Source organism: Tamandua tetradactyla, chromosome 7 (assembly GCF_023851605.1).
Source record: "Tamandua tetradactyla isolate mTamTet1 chromosome 7, mTamTet1.pri, whole genome shotgun sequence".
NCBI classification, from domain to species: Eukaryota; Metazoa; Chordata; class Mammalia; order Pilosa; family Myrmecophagidae; genus Tamandua; species Tamandua tetradactyla.
The window spans coordinates 9,497,183-9,519,157 of NC_135333.1; the positions used below are offsets into that span (position 1 = coordinate 9,497,183).

The following is a 21,975-nucleotide window of genomic DNA, read 5'->3' on the forward strand; positions in this document are numbered from 1 at the left end:
TCCAAACAAATATCAGAGTCCTCATAGAAGGTAAATTCCAGTGAGAAGGAGCAGGAAGAGCCAATTAAAAACAATGATAATAAATATATCATATGGTGCTAGAGGAAAAATAGGATAAATGCACTTAGGAAAGATGGGGGAGGATGATGTTTCTCAAGTAAGACCTGAAAATGCATCATTTCATATACGACTTAGTGGGTTTGAGGGATTGAGCCATAAGAACATCTGTAGGGATAGCTTCCCATACAGGGGAAATATGTAGTATAAGCCTTTGAGATGGCTGCATGCCTGGCACGTTCAATGCACAGTGTGCAGGTTTGAAAATATTATGTACCCTGGAAAAGCCATGTTTTAATCCTGACCCAATATTGTAGGAGCAACCATTTCTTTAAATCCTGATTCAATACTTAAGGGTGGAATCTTTTGATTGGATTATCTCCATGGAGATGTGACAGCCCAATTGTGAGTGTGGTCTTTTGATTAGATGGAGATGTAACTCCACCCATTCCAGGTGGGTCTTGATTAGTTTACTGAAATCCTTTAAAAGAGGAAACATTTTGGAGAAAGTCAGAGATGACAGAAGCTTCAGAGCCAACACAAACTTCACAGCAGAGCTGATACAGTTGTAGACATCCGGAGAACAGAGACACGGATATTTGGAGCCCAGCAGACATTGCCATGAGATGTTAAGCAAGCCAGAACCTGGAGAGAGCCAAGGGAAGCCAAGTGAAGAAAGCCAGTCCTGGAGAGGTAAAGTGAGAAACCCCCACAGGAACAGAGGCTGAAAGCAACAGAGCCCAGGAGCAAAGGACCAGCAGATGCCAGCCACATGACGGCCCCGCTGACAGAGGTATTCCTGACTCATCGGCCTTCCTTGAGTGAAGGTAACCTCTTGTTGGTTCCTTAATGTGGCTGCTTTCACTGCTTTATAACTGTAAGCTTGTAACTTATTAAATTCTTCTTTTTAAAAAGCCATTCCAGTTCTGGTATATCACATTCCACCAGCTTACAATCTAGAACACACAGGGAATAGGCCAGTGGGTGGAACTGAGTGAGTGATGGGGAGGGTGTAGCTATGAGTTCAGAGAGGCAATGGAGGAGCCAAATCATATAAGATGATTTAGGGCACTGCAGGGACTTTTTAACTCTTAAAAAGAAGTCATTGCAAGATTCTGAACAAGGAATATCGTATTTTTTTTTCATTTTAGTTGTTATGTCGAGCAGATTATAGGGGACCAGAGAAGAAGCAAGAAGAGGAGTTAGGGGGCTTGTGTGTGTGTGTATATTGTGGGAAGGGTATATGAAGTTGGCAGCAGTGGTAGCAGTGAGAAATGGTAGCACTCCGTATGCATTTTGAAGAGAGAGTGTTCCTGAAGGGTTGGATTGGATGTGGTATGTATGAGAGAGAGGAGTCAAAGGTGACTATAAAATGTCCTGAGCACCTGGAAGGACGACGTTGTCACTGTCAAGGCTGGGAGACAGTTCTGTGGTGGACAGATCAGGTATTTCTTTGTAAACATGTTATTTGGAAATGAAGGACCCTTAGCCATGGGTGAAAATGTCTATCCAAGTAGTCTGCAATCCAAGGGTGAGGTCAGGACTACAATGTAGTATTTGAGAGTTGCCAGCATAGAAGTGTTACTTAAGTCATTGAGCTAAATGAAATCATAGAGAATAAATGAGATAAGAGAAGAGGTCTAAACATTAATAGCTGGAGAGCTGTAACTAAGGTTAGAGTTTGGAGAAATTTCAGGGAAGTGAGGGAGGCAGGAAAAATGACACTGTTCTATATGTGTAGTAAAAATATTTTATTGTTCTGTCTCTCATTTATGACTTTAAGTCATTGAGAATTAATTTGTGTAAAATTCAATGCATCATCTCATTTATTATTTTCCCCTTTAATAATAATTTAATTTCCTTCTATCTACAGTGTCACAGCCTCAATCAGAGAACAATGTACGACAATATGATGATGAAATCTGTAATGTCTCATTTGTCAGTTCATTTATCTTTGTTTCGTAGCATATATTCTTAATTACCTTAGGCTCATTGTCTTAATATCTGATACTCTTGGCTATTCCTGTCTCTTTGCATTTCCACATATATTTTAGAATAAACTGTAAAAGTTCTGTAAAAAATTATTGTGGTTTCCTGCTTTTTTGAAATGTATCGAATCTATAGAATATTAAATGGGAATTGACAGTTTTTTATATGTTCTTAGGATGTTTTTAAAATATTGAAGTGTTTTCAATAATCTGCTATATAGCTTTTAATACATTTATTCCCAGGTCCTGTTGTGGTTGATATTTGTATTTTCAAAAAGTAATTTTTCATATAATTACATTTTATAGCATTAAGTTGCTGGTGTATCAAAAGTCAATTACATATTTTCTGTGCATGAAATCATATCAGCAATTACCTCTATTATCCTTTCTGATGTTCATACTTTTAATTATTTTTTCTTGTTTTTTCGCCCTGACTAGGACATATGTTAAAATACAGAGAGAAATGATAATAGGGCACTTTTTTTCTCTGTTCCTGATATTAAAAGGGATGCTTTAAGATTTCCACAATTTACTGTGTTTGCTGTTGGTTAGGAAGATGCATGTTATCAGGTTAAAGAAGTTCTCATTTATCAACAGTTTGCTAAGATTTTCTCTCATAAATAGATTTTGGATTCATTGCACATTTTTCTGCATCTATTGAATAATCTTGTTTTTCTTTCATAAAGCAAATTGCTTTAATCCATGTTACAACATTAAATCAAGCAGGAATAAACCAAATAAGTAATGATGTATGAATGTTTTACATTGCTGGATTTGATTTTAAAATATTTTATTTCATTATTATTTTGACTTGTAGTTCAGTCTTTCATTAAATCCCAATTTAACATGGTTTTATTCCTTTTAAAAGCTGAAATAAGGAAAAAGGATCCCCTCAGTTTGCTCTCCTCTCTATCTGGAGCATTACTGATGATTTTCATGATGTTAAAGGTTTACATTAAGGTTCTGATGATTAGGAATAGGGCATGAACTCTGCAGAGCCACCGAGAACTGTCTGTTTTTTTTCTTAAAGTATGTGACATAAGGCTGTCTCCATTTCCTTATTTTTATTGCTGCCAGCTAAATATATATACATATGTCATATATTATAACATAACATAATAATTTCCTATCTATCACAGGAGGATTATTCTATAATCCTTCTTCATTTATACATTTTTGTCCAGAGTCAATTCGTTCTGTTAAAAGCTGCTATTACACCAAAAGCAATAGGTTCTCTAAAAATTAAAAAATGCTGTTTTTGCAACCATTTGTTAAAGCCCCCAAATCTTTTCAATTGCCTGGGATTTTACAGACTGGGAAACTAGAATCTGCCTAGAGCTTTTAAAACCTCTTGAAAATATAAATGCCTCACATTTTTTTCTCCTTTATGCTTTGACTTTGTGGACTTTCTAGCATATTTTCTGTTACCTGCAGGAATTTCATATACTATATTTTGAGGACAGAAAATATGTTTTGTTTTTTCCTCCTTCTTACCTCCTTTTAGTCTCTTACAATTTTTCCATATCATTTCTTCACACTATTCTTTTCAGCTAAAACTTAATGAAGAGTAATGCAGATGTCATCCACCAGCTAAGAAGCCAAAAGAAATTCTTTGCCAAAGCATTTTTGGGGGCCAGGACTCTGATTTGGCATTGAGAGATTCTTTAGGAATACACTGATAGCCAGAGAGACTTGTATTTGTTTCCTATCCACCCCTTTTAAATTCTTTAAGTTGATTATTGATAAATTCTTTAAGTTGAATTATTGGTTTATCTTGCAGATAGCTTTAAATCAATTTAATTCAGCTAAATCTAAGAAACTGGCTCAGGTGAAGTTTATTTCAATCATGAATTTATAATAACTTATAGAATTTTTTATAACAAAGGCAGTTTGAAGTTAAGAAAAATGGTCAGGTGGGTGTTAGAAAATATGGATATATTACCAGAGTCTATTTTTCTCTATTTGAAGTTTTTTAAATCACAGTTTTGAGTTGCTAAAGATGCTGATATGCAATATACCAGAAATGGACTGGTTTTTTCAATGGGAATTTATTAGTTACAAATTTGAAGATCTAAGGCCATGAAAATGTACAAATTGAGGCATCAAGAGAAATAACTTCTTGGAGGAAAGGCTGCCGGAATTTGAGGTTTCTATGTCACATGGGAAGGCACATAGTGATGTCCGCTGGCCCTTCTCTCTTGTCTCTGGTTTCAATGGCTGTCTCTAAAATGTCTCTCGGTGTTTCTTTCTCTTTTAGCTTTTCCTCAGGCATTTTATTTCTAAATTCTCTCTCTCTCTCTCTCTATCTCTCTCTCTCCCCCCTCACTTAAAGGACTCCAGCAGGCAAATTAAGATCCACCTTCAAAGGGCAGGTTTACATCTCTATGACCTAATCAAAAGTCCCACCCAATAGGTGTACCCCCACAAGAGTAGAACATGGGCTTTTCTGGGGTATGTAACAGATTCAAACCAGCACACTCTACCTTCTGGACCCTCAAAAAACATGTTCTTTCTATATACAATATACATTAATTCCATCACAATATCGCAAAAGCTTAAATCATTTCAGAAGCAATAAATAAGTACAAAGTCTTATCAAAATCAATTACAGGTGTGGTTTGTCTTAAGGCAAAATTTTCCTCTGGCTGTGGACCTGTGAAACATAGAACAAGTTATTTGCTTCCAATATACAAAGGAGGGACAGCCATAGGATACATGTTTCATTGCCATAGGGAGAACTTGGAAGGAAAACAGGGGTCAAATGTACCAAATAGTTCCAAAAACCTGCAAGGAAAATCCATTAGATTTGAAAATTTCAGTGTCATCTGCAGAAAGCTGTTTTATCCTCAGAGTTTGAAAGAGTGGCATTCCTATCCTCTCCAAGGGCTTATGCAACAATCCTGCTCTCTCCAAACACTGGGGTGAGGGTTTTAACATATTCAAGCATTGGGGAGATCACCTTATTCTTGGCCCCACTCTGTTCAAGCATCAGGGAAGCACCCAGACTCTCTGCCATCTCCAGAGCACATGCTCAACCCCTTCAGAACAGTGGGATTGTGGACAGGTTCTCTCCAATCCCAGGGAATGTGTTCCACCCTCTATAAAGCCTAGGTAGCAAAACTCTTCCAGAACAATGGGGCAGCCAGACTCCCATCTGTCAACTAGAGAGCAAACTCACCACGGCCACATGAATGGGTGGATCTGCTCTCCTGGCTGAAAGAGTCTTAGCTTCAGACTTTGGCTTCTGTAGTTCTACCTTTAAAATAATTTTTCCTCCAATCTGTCCCTTTTCTGTCCCTTCTAATCAAGATTGGCAGTGGTTCTATTCATACAGATCCTGCAACAAGCTTGTTGGCAGTTTTCCATGCAGCATACAAGGATCACAGCCATCAGGAAACAGAACTTTCTAGAATTCCTTCCAGGATAACTCCATTTTCAGTCTTGGCTTGTCCTGTAATGATTGACTGTTTCCATGTTTGGTAAATCTCAAGTGGAGCACTATTCTCTGGGGTCTTACCTTCTGGAAGCCCAGAATTTTCCAGACCATCAATTTCTGATTTCATTGTGCCAAAGAATTCAGTTCTCAGCTTATCTCTTTCCTTTAACATTTTATTCTGAGCTGCAAGGAGAAGTGAGACTGCATTTTCTACATTTATATTAGAAGTTTCCTCAACTAGATATCCAAATTTATCATTCATGAATTCTGCCTTCCATCCATCACCAGTACTCAATTTTGCCAAATTTTGTGGCACCTTAAAACTTAGATGGCCTTTCATCCAGGTTGCCATAACGAATTCATCATTTTCATCTAAAACCTCACTGGAAATACCTTTAGCATCCATACTTCTACCAACAGCCTCCTCAAAGGACTTCAGCAAGCAAGACCTACCTTGAATGGGTGGGGTCACATCTGCATGGAAGCAACCTAATCAAAAGGTCCCACCCAATAGATCTGCCCCAACAAAATTGGGTTAAAAGAGCGTGGGCTTTTCTTTGGTACATAACAGATTCAAGCCAGCATGGTCACTAAGGTTTTCTTGGATTAATTTTTCATATTTATGAAATAGTAATAATGAAAATGATAAGCTGTAGAAGAGAAAGAGGAGAATCAGAAGTAGAAGAATGAGAGGGAGCATGAGAAAAGAAATACAAATTAGCTGAGAAATTGTCATATTTTTAGCATTGTGGTTATCATTTTTACTTAAATTAGTCATTTCTATTTCTCATCAATTCTGTGAGGTGACATTTAGGTTCTTTTTGCAGATAAGGGTCTGAGACTTATAGTATATAATGGGTCCACAGAAGAATTGGTAGAAGAAAACACATGGAAATTCTACAGGAGCTGAGAATAACATGTATCAACAGAAAAAAACTTGATGACTCCTCTTTGCTTTACTAAAGTCACTTAGTAAAGTCTTTAGTCTCTCTCTTTAAAATCTTCCATTTTAAATACTGGAAGATCCACTGTAAAAATAATTGAGGATCTAGAACCCAGATTTCTGCCTATGAAATTGTGATATATTTGTGGTCAGAAAATAGAAAATAAAACAGATGTAGTAGGACTCTTGCACCAAATAATGAGAACTATATATGATATCCATGTAGTTAACAAAAACTTAGCAATATGAATAATCTCCATTAGCCTTAAATTGATGTAAGAAAGGAAATACTTCTGTTCAGTATTGCACCATATGCTTTTACTTTTTTTTCATATTGCTGATTTTAACAATATCTTCTGTACCAAAAGAATCTACTGTTCAGAATTATTAGTTATATTTCATAGTAACTGCAAATGAGCCATAATTTTTCCCTCTGCAGTTGTTCATCTATCCCCTTTTATTGCAAAATCTACAACTACAACAAGGTTGTGTTTTACTGGTGTGATTTGAAATTATTTCTAGATAGAGGAGGGGAACTTTGTTCTTGCACAGAGCAGCTGCACATAATTCCATTTCTCTAGTAAGTTCTGTGCTGCAAGTGAATTAAAGTTATATTTTTCACTCTGATCTTGGGAAGGAGTAAGCAGCTTCTTGGTTGGCAACTGGAATTCAACTCTCCCACTGAATCCTATATTCTTGAATACTAGTACTGAACCACTTATTGTTCAATGATATCATGTCCATATATGTGGAAACTTCATCTAATTATTTAGAGAAATAAGGCAAAATGACTTATGGTCTCAGTCCAGGAAAATGAAATGAATAGCTGTGTATGATAAAGGAAGCCTAATATTTGCTTTTCCAAAAGGCAAGTAGCATGGGCTTTGGGATTCACAGAAAAATACACCATGCCTATAAGTAATTCTATCTTCAAATAAATATATTCTGAATCTCACTGCTATGTTGCCTATGTGTCTGTTTTGGTATAACAACCACCTGATTTTTATAAAATTATTACACCACCTCCAAATGTGTTTTAGTAATGACCTTTCGGCATTTAGCATTTTTCTGGACTCAGATTGCTTTTTGCTGCAATGCCATAGCTTCTTGTTGATTTTTACTGAAGATATTGTTCTTCTATGGACTGAAATATCTTATTAAGCCCATCTTTTAGCTTACCACTTCCCAAATACTCTGATATGCTTCTTGGTTCACAGCAACTGTTCCCAGAGTTGCAGTTTAGCAAATTGCTATTCACAAAAATGAAATTGCTAAAGTAAAAATGCTTTTCAAGAAAACATCTAAAAATGTGGTTGAACAATAGCATATAAAATGGTTCCAAAAACATTGTTATAATCTTTCTTTCATTTAGTATTTTATATTCAAAAATAGTTCACGGAATCTTGCTCCCTCCCCCAACTCTACTGCCCATCCAGTTTCCTCTCAAACACACTCTTAGTCTTACTAAATTTATCCATTTAGTAAATGGTTAGAAATTAACTAATATTCAGAAGTGTTTATTATTTTTCTTCTTTTCCTTCTCTTCTTTGTCATTGGCATTTCCTTTCCTTTAAATTGGAGCAATAGGAATGGATTGGCCATATCTGGAGAAAATAACTTTAGGGTAGTGTAAATAATGTAGGTTTTAATTGGTTCAATACATTTTAAGAACATATTGGCAATATTTAACAACTACCTCAAAAGAAAGCATATGCCTGGCTCTAACATATGAGTTCATAAAATGTATCCTAAGAAAATAATCAAGCAGATTCAAGCATGTTTATGACAGTGTGCTTTATATTAGCTCCCTCTGCTCCTCTCCCTTTCCCCATGAATGACACAATCCAAATGATGATGAAAAATTATGGTACATACAAACAACGCATTGTTAATTCTTGCTTTAGAAAAGATGGTTGGGCATTTACAAATATAGATATGCATACATATATAGATTTAAGAACATGTCTGGGCTGTAGGTGTAAATAGAAAAATATGGGTTACTGAACTCTATATTAGTTCATTGTCAGAATATATAAATATATTTATATAATATATACATATATAAATATATACACAAAAACATATAGGAAATCTATATGTCTGTCTGCATAATAAAGGAGATTTCTTTCATTGCTGAGGGCAGTCTTCTTTGTTGATTGTAGTTGTAATCAATAATAGACAGTAGATCAAATGCCTAATGATTTAAATCCATCTATGAAATATCCTCAAAGTAACAATCAGACCAGTGCTAGCTTGATCAAACAACTGGACAACATGAAATTTGCCATCAGAGTGTGGGATTGGATCATGACCCAAATTACAAAATAAATATACAGTAGTTCATAGGGATATAAATAAATGATTGAGTAAATAAGTAAATGGAGGAGAAAGGGCCCACTTTCCTTAAAGAAGAATGCCAAAATATATGTGCAAAACCTTCCCACTCCAGGAGGTAGAGCTTAATCCTTTCCTCCCAGTCCAAACCCCTCCCTCATTTCAAGTGTGTCCTGAACAAAATGGCTCACTTCCAAACGATAGAATATGAGAATATGAAAAGGGAAAAATGGTAACTTTAGAATAGAGAAACTCAGTAAACACTTACTGTAACCAGGTGATCAGAGTTAACATCAAAAGTAATGTTATAGGGTGGTACAACAATGGCTCAGTGGCAAAACTCTTGCTTGCCAAGCTGGAGACCTGGGTTCAATTCCCAGTGCCTGCCCATGCCAAATAATAATAATAATAATAATATGTTGATATTATGTGCCCCCTGACATGATGTGATAAAAAGGATGCATCACCTCTGTGGTATTCTTTCCCAAAACTTAGTACTCAAGTGTTCAAATGAGAAAACATGCAAAAAAAAACAAAATTGGGTGATATTCTCCAAAATATCTGACCAGAACCCTTCCAATTGGTCAAGATCATGAAGAGCAAGGAAAGACTCGGAAGCTGTCATAGACCAGAGGAGATCTAACTAAACTAAATGAAATATGGCATTTTGCATAGGATTCTGGATTAGAAAAAGATAATTAATAGGGAAAAAAGCTGTGAAATCTGAATAAAGTCTGCAGTTTAGTTGATAATAATGCAAAATGTTAATTTCTTTCTTTGACAAATGTACCATTGTAGTGCGAAACCAGGCACAAGGCTGCAGGCCTCCAGGAATGTTATGTGAAATTATAACAAGCTGAGACCAAGGGTCCATAGTTTCAGGAAGCATGTGGTTTATTAGCTCATGTGCATGGGGCTCAGCTGAGTCACCTCAAAAGTCTGAGCCCCGAACAAAAGGCAACCTTAGCTTTTATAGACTGTATGACATGCTAGAGATAAGGTAAGCTTAATGTGGCGACCAGTGATGTTAAAAGAAAAACAATTGGTTAGTTTAAGATGTGAAGCTGGGTTACAGAAGTGGATGAGCTGTTAAGGGATGGGTCCCCATCCCAGGGATTTGTCTTATCTCACCTGCCTGCAGTTCCACCTATTCCTGAAGGCTAGGGGAGGGGGATTGGGGACCTTCCATAGAGGAGGCAGCCAAACCAGAAGAAGAAGTGGGGGAGAATCCTGCCTGCTGCAAAGCCTGTTTGCTACATTTCCCCCCTTTGATGCTTACCCTGATTTATGGGGAGGGATTTTAGCATCACTCTAAGTTTAACGGTTTGTACGTTTTCATTAGGAGAATTCACGCTGTGGCTTGTCGGGTTATGGTATCTTTGATGAATTTGATGAGGGCTCTGATTATACGGGACCTAAGGTGATTAGAATTAATAGGGTAGAAAGAGGACTGGCTAGTGGCAGGATCCAGTAGGTCCAGGTTTTTGGGTCCCAATTCCACCAGGTCTCTAATTCTTTGTTCTGGTTTTGGATCTGCTCTCTGAGTTCCGGAAACTTAGTAGTAACTATGCCAGACTGGTTTACAAAATAACAGCACTCCTCCCCTAAGAAGATACATGTTCCTCCTTTTTCTGCAGTGACCAAGTCTAAGGTTCTTCGGTTTTGCAAGGCCACTGCTTCCAGGGAGTTTAACTGGTCTTGAAGGGAGACTAAGGAATCTGCTACTCACACTATATCTTCATTCAGTTCTTGAGACAACTTGTAATAGAAGCTTATGGAGGAGCTTAGTCCTGCCTCTCCTGCTCCTTTTCCTAAGGTGATGCCAGCTCCAATTAAAACTGAAGCAAGCACAGCCCTCTTCGGTTCACTTAGGTTTTCCTTGCTGCCTGGGTCTTAGAGCTTGCTTAAACTTTCTTTCAGTGTAAACAGGTACTTCTGGAGTTAAGTAAATTGGAGTGCAACTTCCTATCTGGTTGGCTTCTGGACACCTATAAGCAGAGCTTCTGCATAAATAGAACACCCCAGGGAGGCTGCAGTGTATTTCATCAACTGGGAGGGTCTGGTTTCTGATACGCAGATGGGCAGGGATAGTCCCCAGTGACTTGCTCTCTGATGAAGGGTGCCCCTGGAGACAGCTTAAATTATTCCCAGAGACTGCTAACTGAACACCCTGGGAAACTGGGCCGATAATTACAGTTTGGCCCTCAGCTAATGGTTGTGAATGGTTTTGGGCAGATTGAGAAGGGACACCTATAGAAGTATTCATTGCAAGGGGAAGGCCGAGCCAGCATGCATTAAGTTGTGTACTGGTGTTATGGAGGAGCGCATAGGTTGCATTCAGCATGTAGGTTTTTTGGTGCATGGGATTTATGGACGGGCTGAGATGGTGGAGCCCTGTGAGGTTTGCTCACTTATACTTAGGACCTTGCACTAGCGACACAAGTCACTCTTTAACTTTTTCGACTTTTTGTTCCCAGGCTCAGTCTTGAACTCCCCCCATCACTCATGCCTACATGTGTATAATAGGTCCAGCAGGCAGGCTGCCCAGCCCTCCCATAGGCCCTGCATGTTTAACATTACCTGTCCAATATTTGTTTTTGTCTGGGCTTATGACTTTGGAAATGGCGTAACAGGATGCTGGCATGTAGGTTCAGGCAGAGAAAGTCTTGATTTACTTGTTCCTCTATAATAGCTGTTGCAGGGTGGGAGGCTATTGTTACTGAGGGACCCTAGAAGGGCACACAGGACAAGATACAGATATATCCTACACAACACAGGTACGTTAGGGCAATTAGGGACTTTTACTAGCAGATTACATTCTTGGGGAGTTAACTGCTGCTAACCTGATGCTAAATAGTAGAGCAAGAAGTCCAGTGGGAAGCAGGAACCAGCAATTCATGCAACAATATGAGGACTACTAGGCACCGTGGCTAGGAAAACACAGGGCAGTTCTGGGGATGCACTCGAAGCGCAGGAGCACTTATCAGGAGAGCGAGGGGATACTCAGGCTGGTTTGCAGCTCCTCAAGCTTCAGCCGTGCATAGGTCAGCTGATTCCAGTTGTGCAGGAGGGAGCTGCCGTGGCTTCTTGAGAATGATGTGGGTCGGGTGTCCAGGAACAGGGATACACTCCCAGGGGTTGGCTGCTGTGGCTGACTCTTTTGACCCAGGAGTGATGGATCCACGGAATGATTTCTGTGACTTTGACAGCTATAGGGGTAGCTAAAACAACACAATAAGGGGCCTCTCCATTGAGGCTGGAGAGAGCCTTTTTTCCAGTCTTTGATCCACACTAAATCCCCTGGCTCCTGAATTCATGTATCAGGGGATAGATGCTGAGGGGTTCAGGCACTACCTCTAATGCTTTCCCTTTCAACTCATTCAGGACCCGTCCCAGCTGCACTAGGTTTTCCTGCAGAACCCTAGCGAGAGGTGGCAGCCTTCCATATATTAATTCAAAGGGAGAGAACGCTGGTTTTTTTTATTGGGGAAGATCTGATTCTAAATAAAGCTATAGGGAGTACCTGTACCGAGGTCAGTTCCACTTCTTGGCAGATCTTTCTTAATTGTCCTTTTACAGTTTGGTCCACGTGCTCCACTTTCCAACTGCTTTGTGGTCGGTAAGCAGTGTGGAGTTTCCAAGTAAGGCTTTTGCCAGCTTTTGAAGGGTCTTGGCCACAAAAGCGGGGCCGTTGTCAGAGCCAATGGTAAGTGGCATCCCATATTGAGGAATCATGTCCTTCAGGAGGGCTTGTGCTACTTTCTGAGCCATTTCTGAATGGGTGGGATAAGCTTCTACCCATCCTAAGCAGGTGCAGACAAATGCCAAGAGGTTTTGCTATCCCTGCCCGTGGCAGCTCTGGGAAGCCCACCTGAAGGTTTTTGAATGGGCTGAGGCCCGCCAGCTGGTTGTTCAGACCCTCTAGTTTTGCTCTGGGCTGCTTAGCATTGTTTCTTTGACAGGTAGAACACCTTTTGCACGCTAGTTTTACCCAGGAGGGAAGCCTAGGTGTGTAGAGGTGAGCACTCAGGCTGGTGGTGAGGGCTTTTTCCCCCGCAGTGAGTTCAGTGGCGGACATGCTGTACTAAGGGCCAAGCTAAATTTTGGGGAATTACAGGGTCTGTCATGTAATATCCACCATCCCTCATGGCTCACTTTTCCTTCCCTGCATAGCCAGTTGCTTTCCAGCTTTGAGTAGGTTGGTGTTTTCTCCCACCACTGTAATGGATGGGGGATAAGGGGGGCGACAAGCACTTTGTCTTTTGGGGGAAACTTTAGGTGCCCTAGTGCTGCCTGCTTTGTAGCTGAATCCACTTTTCGGTTGTCTCTCACCCGCCATTAAGGAGTTGCCTTTCTGATGACCGCGGCAATGACTACCCGCTGTGGCAGTGGGGCCCACACCACTTCCAGCAGAACTGAAATGTCTGGTCCATATTTGACATGCTTTCCCCTGCTGTCATTAGCCCTCACTCTCTGTGTAATGCCTCATGTACATGTAGGGTTGTGAATGCATACTTTGAGTCAGTATAAATATTAGCTTCCTGTCCTGCTGCTAAATATAGACCCCAGATGAGCACTATAAGCTCAGCTTTCTGAGCTGATGTTCTTGAAGGCAGGGCTTCTGCCTCTAAAATGTCTATCAATGTAATAACAGCATATCCAGCATAATATACTCCATCTTTTATCATACTGCTTCCATCAGTGAACAGTTCGATGTCAGGATGTTTGAATGGCTAGTCATTAAGGTTGGGTTGGCTGGAGTAGACTTTGTCTATGGCTTCCATGCAGTCATGTTCTGGGGCTCCTGGCCCCATGGGCAGTAGGGTGGCAGGGTTCAGGGCCTGACAGACACCACTGTGTTAGTTTGGAGTTCCACATAAAGTAGCCTGGTACTTGGTGAGCCTCGCATTTGATAGCCAAAGATGCCCTTTTTGTTCCATGAGGCTGGTGACTGAGTGGGGGACTAGCACAGTCCAAAAAATTGCCCAAATGTGAGCTTCCTGGCTTCCTGGACCAGGAGGATGGTGGCTGCAATGGCTCTTAAGCAAGAGGCCATCCCAGTGCTACATTGTCTAGTTGTCTGGAGAGATAGGCAATGGACCTTTTTCACGATCCAAGGGTTTAGGTTAAACCCCAAAGGCCATTCCTTCCTGCTCATGGACAAACAGAGTAAAAGGTTTTTCTAAGTCCAGGAGGCCTAAACTTGGAACTTGCATGAGCAACCTTTTTAGAGGCTGGAAAGCATGCTTCTGCTTAGTTCCCCATTGGAATGGGTCCTGATTGCCCCCCTTTGTGGCTTCATAGAGCGGCTTGGCTAAGAGCACATAGTTCAGAATCCAGACTCTGCAGGACCCAGTGGTTCCTAAAAATTCTCTGATTTTCTTTCAGGAGATTGGGGTAGGGATGGCACAAACTATCCACTTGCATTCTGGCCCCAGGTTCCGGGTACCCTGTTTCAGGTAAAAACCTAGGTATTTGACCTGCTGTTGGCAGAGTTGGGCCTTTTTACAAGACACGTGTTAACCCGCCTGATCTAGGTGGCGGAGGAGATGTCCGTCCCTTGCTTACAATCATTGAGAGACCTGGCGGTAAGCAGGAGGTCATCTGCATATTGCAGGACAGTACAATTATAGTTTTTGACTGTCTTTTCCCAGTGCCTGCCCCAAAATGGTGGGCATTTTTAAACCCTTGAAGCAGCTGGGCCCAGATGTATTGTCTTTCATTTCCCCCAGAGGGCCTTTCCCATTTGAAGGCAAATATTTCCTGGCTAACTGGGGCTATTTGTATGCAGAAGAAGCCACCCTTTAAATCTAAACAACAGAACCATTTGGCTTTTCCTGGGACCAGGCTGAGGAGGGTCTATGGATTTAGAACCACAGGATGGATGGTTTCTGTGGCTGCAGTGACTGCTCACAGATCCTGGATGGGGCAGAATTCCCCAGTTTGAGCCTTTTTCACAGGCAACAGTGGAGTGTTCCATGGAGAGTTGCATGGCTGGAGGGTTCGGTGGGATTCTGGCTGCACCAAATGGCTTTGAATCCCTTCGAGGGCCTTTTGAGGGAGCAGGTACTGTTGTACTGCCAGGGGGCATGTCATGGGCTTTAAAGCAATTACTACTGGAGGGCAGTATTTAGCTAAGCCTGGTGGGTTATGCTCTGTCCAGACACTTGGTATGTCTGAAAATGGCAGGTTAGGGGAAATTTCACCTCCAATTTTGGGCTTCCTATGTAGCTGCCACTTTTCTCTTGTTGGTGTAAAGACAGAATTCTCTGCAGGCTGTTGATTTTTAGTGAATTTTTCTTTGGGGCCAAAGGTAATTTGGACATGCAGCTTTCTGAGGAGGTCTCACCCCAACGATGGCAGCGGGCATCCAGACATGTACAGAAACTGGTGTGACACTGAGTAACCCCCAATGCTGCACACTCTGGCTTTCAGGAATGGTCTCTTTCATACTATACCCATTGTGCCAACAATGTCTGTCGTTTGGACAGAAGACGGGCAAGTATTCCCCAGGGGCTGAGTCACTATAGAGTGTTCAGAACCAGTATCCACTATGAAGTTCACTGTTTGGTCCCCTAATTTCACTTCAATCATGAGTTCCCAGGGGTCTAAAAATATGGAGCCTGGTCTGTCCTAGTCAGAGAGTTTACTGGCAACCACAGCAATGGTGTTGGGGTCCAAATGAGGTCTGGGACTAGTATCCCGCTTCCTTCTACCTGCTAGTGAGGCAGCTTTATTGGGACACTCATTCTTCCAGTGCCCCTCTTTTTGGCAAAAAGCACACTGATTCCGACCTAGGGATACTTAGGCTCGCCATGTTGTTTTTGATCGGGGCCCTTGGTCCTGCTCCTCGAAGGCAGCAGCAGTTATCTGAGCTTTTTCCCTGAACTCCTGCTTCCTTTCTTTAGCTTCTACCTGATCCCAATTGACAGATACCTTTGTGGCCACCTCTATTAGCTGACTTGTGTTCATGCCTGCAAACCCATCCAGCTTCTGGAGCTTACGCCGAATGCCAGGGGCTGCCTGTCCTACAAAAAGCAGCATTTATTAGCATCTGGTTTCCTGCGGCCTCAGGATCAAATGGTGTGGATTGGTGGAGGATTCCATCAGTCACTCAAGAAATTTGCTCAGGGGCTCATCTAGCTTCTGCGAGACCTCTTTGTCATTGGTCATGTGGGTGGCCCTCTGGCTGCTTTTCTGGAGGCTCTGGAGCAGGGCCTTGCAGAACCATTGGAGAGACTGCAGCCCCACATCAGTGTTTGGGTCCCACTCTGGGTCCTCTCCCGGAAAACTGCAGGCAGCATATTGGGCTGGGTCTAGGGTGCCATCGGGGGCACTTTCTCCAGGTGCCTCCACACCACTGCTACCACGCACCGATGCTCCTCAGTGCTGAGGGGAGTTACAAGCAGCTTGTCGCAGTCGGGCCAGGTGGGCTGATGGGTCTGGACAATGGACTGGAACAGGTCAATCATCACCTGGGGCCTCTCAGTGTATGATTCTTCCAGTTTAGCAGGTCAGTAGAAGTGAAGGAAATATATACAAAGTTTCTTCTACCTTCCTGAAAGTCTCCCTGGGCATCGACATAGGGAAGTTCTTGAGCCTCTCTCAGGGGTATTAAGGTTGTGACTGTGGGTGGAGCAGCCGTACCCTGCTGGGGCTGAAGCTGCCATGGCTCAGTGGGTCCAGGGATCATTGGGCTTAGCAGAGCCTCAGGCAATACCTCTGGGGTGCTACAGGGGTTGGGGGTCACTGTGCAGGAGCTTGGCAGGGCCACGGGTGTTGGTGGTGCAAAGTAAGGTGGGGGGTTTTCTCTTTCTTCTGGTGCATTGGATAAAACCAGGACCTTGGGCTTGCCGCCTGGTTTCTTGAGTCACTTCTCCACCACTTGGGCAAGAAACACCTGACACTGTTCATCACAGCAAGTCTTTATCCACCCTGGATTTTCTTTGTTACCTCCAGCCACATGGCAATATAGGGAAACTGATCTGGGTGTCCAGGCATCCCTGACACTACACTGTAAACTGCCTTTACTTTCTCTAATTCAAAAGTTCCCTCAGATGGCTAATCGACCCCAAGGTGGGCCATTCTAGCCTACAGAATTTCCTGAATTGACTGGGGGTCAGCTTGACTCCCCAGTCATCAGTAAAAGCCTTCTTAAAGTTGGACATCAGGCACCACAACAGTGTTTTACTAGATTCACCACCACCACCACCCCCGCCCCTCATATCAGCAGAGCCAATGCTTAGGGGAAGGGTTTACAGATAAACAACAAAGGGATTTAGACAATCTAGTACTTTATTCAGCCTGGCCGCTCCCTTAGTGGGGATGTTGGGCACCTCTTGGCTTTGGTGGTCCAGTATAAACCCCAGCCAGCCCCCACTTTCGGGGTTACCCCCCCTTAACCATATGAGGATTGCCACAGACTCACAGAGTCTGAATTCACTCGCGGCCTGGTGCTCGGCTCCAATGGCCCAGGACTTTCATTCACTCAGTCACACACATTCAATTGACATTCCTCCTGCACTGCCCTTCCTGAAACCGAATCTGAAGACGTCCATTTCCCCTGGTCCTCCAGATGGAGACGGGTACTCGGAGAGTCTTGGGGGTTGATCAGGCTCCGACTCAGGCCCCTGGCCTTCTATGAGTGGGCTGACAACTTGATACATATGAGCGCTTACCATTCAGACAGGCGGTGCACCTGACTCTTGGTTCCCAAAACCTGCCCAAATTTGTCACCACTCCAGTGGTGATGAGCACCCCAGCCTGGGAGGTCCAGAGTCCGAAAGACAGGAAGGTCCCAGTGCCAGCACTGGATTTCAGTGGGTCTCCAGTCTGGGCAACGTCGCTGCTGTGGGCAAGGAAGGCAAGAATGTTGCTGCCTTGTAGATCCCAGATAAGTCCCCAGAAATATAGTGTGAAACCAGCGACAAGGCCGCAGGCCTCCAGGAATGTTACACAAAATTAGAACAAGCCAAGACCAAGGGTCTGTAGTTTCAGGAAGCAAGTGGTTTATTAGCTCATGCACATGGGGCTCAGCTGAGTCACCTCAAAATTCTGAGCTCCAAACAAAAGGCAACCTTAGCTTTTATAGACTGTATTACTTGCTAGAGATAAGGTAAGCTTAATATGGTGACCAGCGATGTTAAAGGAAAAACAGTTGGTTAGTTTAAGGCAGGAAGCTGGATGAGCTGTTAGGGGAGGGGTCCACATCCCAGGAATGTGTCTTATCACGCCTGCCTGCAGTTTTACCCATTCCTGGAGGCTAGGAGAAAGGGTTTTGGGATTTTCCATAGAGGAGGTAGCCGAACCAGAAGAAGAAGTGGGCGTGGGGGAGGGGAGAGGCCTGTCTGCTGCAAAGCCTGTTTCCTACACCACACACTTGTAAGGTATTAACATTAGGAGAAATTAGATACATATGTGGGACTCTCAGCAGCTTTTCGGTAAATCTAAAGTTATTCCAAAATAAAATGTTTATTAAAAAATAAGTGGTCTAGTTTGCTAGCTGCTGGAATGCAATATACCAGAAACAGAATGGCCTTTAAAAAGGGAAACATAATCAGTTCCTAGTTTACAGTTCCTAGGCCAAGAAAATCCCAATTAAAACAAGTCTATAGAAATGTCCAATCTAAGGCATCCAGGGATAGATACCTTGGTTCAAGAAGGCCAATAAAGTTCAGGGTTTCTCTCTCAAGTGAGAAGGCACATGGTGAACACAGTCAGAGTTTCTCTCTCATCTGGGAAGGCCCATGGTGAACATGGTGTCATCTGCTAGCTTCTCTTTCTGGCTTCCTGTTTCATGAAGCTCCCTGGGAGGCCTTTTCCTTCTTCATCTCCTAAGGTCACTGACTGGTGGACTCTGCTTCTCATGGCTATGTTGTTCTGCTCTGCTCTCTCTGAATCTCCTTCATTCTCCAAAATGTTCCCTCTTTCATAGGACTTCAGAAACTAATCAAGACCCACCCAGATGGGTGGAGACACATTTCCCCCAATCCAGCCTAACAACCACTCTTGATTGGGTTACATCTCCAGGGAGATGATCTAATTGCAGATTCAAACATACATACAGTATTGAACAGGGATTATTCTGCCTTTATGAAATGGGATTTAGATTAAAACATGGCTTTTATAGGGTAGAAAGGAAGTTTTGTATGTTTTTATCCTTTCCATCTCTTGGTAGTTGATTTAATCATCCCCAGTGAATGAGACTGAATCCAAATAATTTTATGGTGCACATCACCAGTTATGAAACAAATCTCAGAGGGAGTGAAATGATTGTCTTGAGAATGTTGCAAATTGAAATGTGTGAATTTTGATTTATTTTTCCAAAGGAAATGTTAAGGAAGATACCTGATGTTTTCAAGATTGGAAGCTCTATTTATCCTCTGCCCCAAATTTAATAAGTATGGAATTAATAGGGATCTTTTTGGAGTTAGTTCCTCGGCTGATGAAGCAATAGCCTAAAAAACATGGCAGTAAGCTGAATTTAGTTAAGCTCATGGATATAATTTAGACATTTTAAATGTGTGGCTATTTAATTTTAAAGTGGTTTCACATAAACATTCACATTTATTGTAGAGGAAAGTTCATAGCTTAATTATGTTGATACAAAAGCTTTGTATGCTTATAAAAGGTGATGGCTTCATTACCACATAATTATGAATAAGATTAACACTAACACATTTCCCCCTTACAGATAAAAGATAGGAATCTGATTTCAGAAACACTGCCAAGAGCTAATTTACTAAAAGTCCTTTTCAGAGACTAAGAATAATAAGACTACAAAATACAGGCTTTCAAAATTTAGGCCCTTCCTATTAGTAGAAGTAAAAAAAAAATACATAAAATTGCATCCACACATCAAATGGATGATGTTTATATAGCTCTGTGTAAACAACTCCATAATTAAGAATTAAAACATTTCTATCAACCTCCAAATTGTTTTCTTTGCAGTCAATCACCTCTTGTTCTTGGCCCCATTTAAACTCTGATCTTCTTCTGTCACGATGGTTAGTTTAGATTTTTCATGAATTTCATATAAATGAAATTATATAAAATGCATTATTTTTGGCTGGCTTGTTTTTTGCTCAGTATAATATTTTCAGATTGATACATGTCCTTGCATTTGTTCTCTGGTTTTTCTTTTTAATTCTGGATAATATTTCACTGAATTAATATGCAACAATTTGTTTATTCATTTACATGTTGATGGACATTGGCTATGTATCCAGTTTAAGTCTATTATGGATAAAGTTACTATCTATATTCACGTGAAAATTTTTGTGTAGGCATGTTTTTATTTCTGCTGGGTAAATACCTAGAAACAAAATTGTTTTTCCAAATTGATTTGGGCAGTGTTCATAGGATTTATATCAACACAAGCAATATGAAAGAATCCAGTTATTCTACTTGGGATTAACAGTCTATTAAATTTTTTTTAAACTTTTTTATTGTATAGTATAACATATATACAAAGCAAAGAAATAAAAAAGCAATGGTTTTCAAAGCACTCTTCAAAAAGTGGTTACAGGTTAGATCCCAGGGTTTGTCATGGGCTACCGTACGATCCTCTCACATTTTTCCTTTAAGCTGCTCCAGAATATAGGAGGCTAGTGGACTTAAATACTTTTTTGATTATCACAATTGACTTTTTTCCTTCTTTTTTGTAAACAATAACATATATACAAAAAAGCTATAAGTTTCCAAGCCCTGCACCACAATTAGTTGTAGAACATACTTCAGATTTTGACATGGGTTACAATTTCACAATTTTAGATTTTTACTTCTAGCTGCTCTAAAATACTGGAGACAAAAAGAGATATTAATTTAATGATTCAGCATTCATATCCATTTGTTAAGTCCTATCTTGTGGATATATATTTCACCTTACCTTTGATCTTTCCATGCCTCTCATTGGGGTTGTTTGGGCTAGGCAATTCTAAATTTTGATATTGGAAGGGTCTGTCACTAATATGGGGAAGGGAGATGGAACTATCTGATATTCTGGAGAGGCTGGGCTAGGTTTCAGGACTTATCTGGAGCAGGGACCCATCTGGAGGTTGCAGCTTTCTGGCAAGTTACTCTAGTGCCTGGAACCCTCGTGGAATCTTATAAATTGCCCTAGGTGTTCTTTAGGATTGGCTAGAATTGGCTGGAATGGAGGTTCACATGTTATAATAGACAGCAAGGTCTACCTGAAGCTTGTATTAAGAACAACCTCCACAGTAGTCTCTCTACTCTATTTGAAATCTGTCACTGATACCTTATTAATTACACTTCTTTTCTCCCATTTGAAATTGTTGATCCCACGGTGCCAGATCTGGATTCATCCCTGAACGTCCTCTCCCACGTTGCCAGGGAGACTTTCACCCCTGGATGTCATGTCCCATGTAGGGGGGAGGACAATGATTTCACTTGCAGAATTGAGCTTACAGAGACTGAAGCCATATCTAAGCAACAACAGAGGTCCTCCAGAAGTAACTCTTAGGCTTGCCTATAGGTAGTCCAAGCTTCTATGCTACCTACATAAGCTTCACAAGAGTAAGGGCATGGCCTATTAATTTGGGTGTCCCTAAAGTTTAGTACAGTATCAGAGGATTCCCTGATGGTAAGATTTAATAGTTCCATAGTCTTTCTCCCCTCCCTCAGGGGACTTTGTCAATACTTTTTGATTATCTGGTTAATATACTCTAGGATGTTTCTAGGGATTACAATAATCTGTACAGGACTAAAGGACCTCTTTCTCTTTCTGTGTTCTCTGTGTTTCAGTTGTTCAAATGATCTATACAGATAGGTTGAATTAGATTAGGCATTACAGAAAATTTCAGGTCCAGATCAAATAAACTTTCTTCCATTGGTCTGAGAGTATGTGTGGTTCTAAAATATAGACACTGTCTTCCTTATCCCTATGACCTGAATTACTTTAACCCTAACCTGTTTAGCTTCATTCTTATCTCTAAATATCAGGTTATATATGTAAAACAGTCTCTCAAAATCCAGAAATAATAATTACCACTCCAGACTTAATGTGTCTGCTCTAAAAGCTTACAATCTAGGCCCCTGTTTTATTATAGGCATTTTCTAAAGGTGACCATATCATTGTTTTTTTTTGTGTGTGTGGCTTACTTTGTCTCACCAAATATCCCACATGTTCACTCACATAGTTGTATGCCTCACAACAATGCTCCTTTTTGTAACAGCACAACCTTTATTCATAAGTA

The 21,975-nt window shown here is 41.1% G+C and overlaps 1 pseudogene; it reads right to left on the minus strand.

Annotated features, from left to right (window-relative positions):
• LOC143690365 (pyridoxal-dependent decarboxylase domain-containing protein 1-like) overlaps window positions 1-14,849 on the minus strand; it is a 70,014-nt pseudogene extending 55,165 nt beyond the window's left edge.
• Between the last annotated feature and the right edge of the window lie 7,126 nt (window positions 14,850-21,975).